This window comes from Macrobrachium nipponense, chromosome 12 (assembly GCF_015104395.2).
Source record: "Macrobrachium nipponense isolate FS-2020 chromosome 12, ASM1510439v2, whole genome shotgun sequence".
NCBI classification, from domain to species: Eukaryota; Metazoa; Arthropoda; class Malacostraca; order Decapoda; family Palaemonidae; genus Macrobrachium; species Macrobrachium nipponense.
The window spans coordinates 63,981,212-63,985,269 of NC_087205.1; the positions used below are offsets into that span (position 1 = coordinate 63,981,212).

Here is a 4,058-nt window from a genome sequence, read left to right on the forward strand (position 1 = left end):
TTTAGATCAGCATAGTAACACAACAAGACTAACAAGTCTGTATCATTTCCTATCAATAATGCTGCTGATTCTTTTGTCACCTATGTAATCAAGAAGTCAGCATCACAATCAGCAAGAACAACTTTATGTCCATTTAGTTGTAGATATTTCCCTAGCAAAATGATGAAGTTTGCCTTATGCTTTGTATTTGAAAGAAATATATCTTTTTTCGGGGACACTTTCATCTCTTCTGAGAACGTGACTTCCATCCCAACTTTTCTCTTTCCGTCTAGTACATATTTTACTTCACTGGTTGATGTTTCTTGGTCAGCTTCACTTAATTCAGACCAGATGGCATTGGCAAAACCTGATTTCTGGGCTTCCCTCATCATGAGAGATTCATCGAACGGGGCAGGTGGATAACTACATAATTCGAAGTTAAACATATCCACAGTAATATCAGATGCCTTGGCTGCAATCACCAACCGCTGGAAGAGAAGTTGGGGATCTACTTGTATGTGCTCACTACCAATCTTAGTTGCCAATTTTGTTGCCATAGTTGTTGCTTGGTCAGTGAGCTTAAAAATGTACTTAGTAATACTATGCATCGGGAAGTACATAACAGAAAGCATACTGCTAAGTGTATAACAGAAACCATAGTGCTAAAACTATATTAATGTTACTGTCAGTGATACATGCAAACTTCTATATCACTTGTATGCTATATTGGATATTCTTATGATTCACACAATGCTTGCCACTTCATAGTGCAATCTAATATTCCGAAAAGATGAAAAAACATCTAATATGAGGTTCTTTCTACTCCAAGTCACAGACTTTAACAATGTTATTCATCCGTCCCAGCCTGAATATGGCCTGAAATGAGTGAAATCGAAAAAGTGAATTTTCATTACTTTCCCATATTTTCTCGGACTGGGACTTTGAATATGTTGTTAGTATTGCTTGACTGTAAACAAATCAGGAAAGATTTTCTCTGTATAATTTTTGTCCCCCAAAAACTGTAAAATGCCTGGACTAACATACACACACACACACACACACAGATGAGCTGATCAATGCATAAATAAATCAGTCAACTGGCAGGTAACAACCGAGTGAATCATTAAAAATATACAACAATGTAAATCATTAGAGAGATAGATAATATAAAAAAATCATACGAAATAAGTTTAAACTGAAGCAATTTTCAGAGAGAGAGAGAGAGAGTATGAGATGAGAGAGAGATGGAGAGCGAGAGAGAGAGAGAGAGAGGTGGAGGCCAGGTGAAGAAAGAAAGGAGAGGGAGGGAAGAAGGAATGGAGGGGGGGTGGGGGGAGAGGGTAGGCGGAGCTTTTTACTGTTGTGTTCGTATCCATTTCTGGCTAATCGAGTTTTTGCCTCTTTGTACAGGGGCAAGTGTCTTTCTTCTTTACAAGTAGTGATTCATGGTAATCTTATAAATTACGGCACTGGGTGTAATACACTATAGCAAAATCTAGTACTGATACGAGTGTTCGTTACAGAGTTATTGCCAAAAAACGTGCTTGCACTGTCTGTGAAACCCATAGTAGTCCTACTTAACATGTAAGGTTTCCTTTCCCCATTCACAAAAAAGAAAAAAAATAACTAAAAAAAAATCTCAACCAAGCACCCCGAAATGAAATAAAGGGAGCTTATGGTAGAAAGGCTAATCTCACACAATTTGTTGCGGTGCACTGTAGGCATTGCTTAATTTAAAGTTCTTTGCACTTTCCTTTGGCCCCTACCTGCAACCACTTTCATTCCTTTTACTGAACCTCCGTTCATATTCTCTTTCTTCCATCTCACTTTCCACCATCTAAAACCTCTCGACTATCATTTTCCGTTACAGTGCTGAATGACCTCATAGGTCCCAGCGCTTGGTATTGGGCCAAAATTATATATTACACTCCACACAATTTGTACTTAAATACCTATTGGAAAATGTCGTTAATTTGATTTTTAACATTTTAAAAAAAATTTTATTCTATTTTTTTAAAATTTTTGGACGAAGCACTCGATAACGCTATTTCGTTTTCTTCATTTTCTAAATTTGTAGTAAAAGTGACATTAAGAAATGCGTAATAATTACTGTTGATTTCTTATCATTTGTTTGTACATACTTTGTTACTCTTGAAGCGAAAATTTATTTTAGTTTAAAATTTTGTTACTTACAAAGGACTTTGACATTTGAATTATTGTCCTTTGTTATCCTTCCGCTCTTGCTTTGTCCCTTTATCGATTATCCCTTTTATATGGAATGTTATATTCCCTTCTCTTCTGAGGTCGAAATTTTAGGATATGATTTTATTTGAGAAAGAGGGGGGGGGGGGTTGCTTCAAATGTTGGGACTTCAAATTTTTTAATGTTTTGGACTTCCTTGGCAATCATTCCAAGTGACGCCTTATGATATATTTTCTAATCAGTTATGTCACAAATTTTGAAGGGATAACAAGGACCTGAATGGGAACGTCCCTGCCCAAGGGTACTATCTGCAACCTCGAACCAAGGTGCCTTCACTCTACGTAGTTATACAGAAGCTAGAAGCGGGTGGTGAGAGAGCTTAGCGCTCACTGTCAACACATATATATGCATTTTATTTTACCACATTGATATCTTAAACTCTCTAATTCCTCGCACACTATAAGTGTTGAAACCAGAGTGGAAATGAATGAATAATCTCTCCTTCCCAGAGGTTCTTCATTTGTTTCCCATCTTGACTTAAGGCTTATTGTGATCAGCCATTTGGTTATCTAAGTATAACAATGGATTTACATTATATCTTACAAATGATCATATCTTCCAGATTTTCTTTGGTTATATTCACAGATTTTTTTACCTCTTACCATAGTAGATTCACATCACCCGCGCATCTAATGTCTAGACCCGTCCCTTACGACGCTCCTGATTGGCTCTTGATAAGCCAATGACAGGGCTGGAAACACTCAGTTTCTCTCGAGAGTTCACATAGGCAGGATGTATGTTCCACGTCTCCTGAGGGATACGTCTTTCAGGAGAGGTGGATCATACATCCTGCCTGTGTGAGCTCTCGAGAGAGACTGAGAGTTTCCAGCCCTGTGATTGGTTTATCAACAGCCAATCAGAAGCGTCGTAAGGGACTGGCCTAGACGTCAAATGCAAGGTTGATGTGAATCTACTATAGTACCAGTTGCGCTTTTAGAATTCCCTTCTAAGATTTTTTGAAGAAGGTCTAGTTAATTCACCAAAATCTGATGTCATTGGATAGTAAACATGATAACTGAGCACAATCACTATTGGTAATACGAGACCTTATACTTTTTGATATCTTATACGTAAGGAATGGTAAGTAGGTTAAGAAAACTTCACGAAAATAAAATAATGAATTTTACTTCTGAAGGAATTGATGCTTCACAAAGCGCAATCAGGCAATCAGAGTAATTTGCAGTATATCAAAAAACCATTTAGAATTTGCAGTCATATCCTCAGGGGCAATCAGTGTCCTCCTTGGGAACCTAAAAGCGAAGAGAAAATGGACTTCAAGAATTGTATTCTTGCTAGATATTGCAATAAGCGTAGATGAATTCTGGTTATCATACTGAAGATATGAAGATATCTTACTCACAGTTTTAGACTTGAATATATATATATATATATATATATATATATATATATATTATATATATATATATATATATATATAATATATATATATATATATATATATATATATATATATATATATATATATATACATACATACATATATATATATATATATATATATATATATATATATATATATATATATATATGCACAAAATGGTTCTGTTTACATTTAAAAGCTGCAACTCATTTAGATTACTGGTCTTGTTAATAAATTATACATACGTGGTCTAATCCTATCCACTGCAGTTCTTCTCGTCATCTCCCACAATACAGTCCTGAATTCCATCGCAGACATATTGCTGTGGGATGCAAACTCCTCCGTCACACTGATAATACCCATTAGGGCAAGTCTCTGGTGTCTCTTCTAGCTTTGCTGTAGAATGATGAAAGAATGTCTTACTTGCATTTTCGTA

General features: G+C 35.9%; 1 long non-coding RNA gene across 1 annotated transcript in view; it reads right to left on the reverse strand.

Annotated features, from left to right (window-relative positions):
* Nucleotides 1–3,349: 3,349 nt before the first annotated feature.
* Nucleotides 3,350–4,058, reverse strand: part of LOC135224551 (uncharacterized) — a 7,070-nt gene continuing 6,361 nt past the window's right edge. Inside the window, exons 3-4 of the long non-coding RNA XR_010316762.1 lie at nucleotides 3,868–4,018; nucleotides 3,350–3,491 (exon numbers count right to left, since the gene is read on the reverse strand). This is a non-coding gene — a long non-coding RNA (uncharacterized LOC135224551). The remainder of the gene's footprint in view (nucleotides 3,492–3,867; nucleotides 4,019–4,058) is intronic.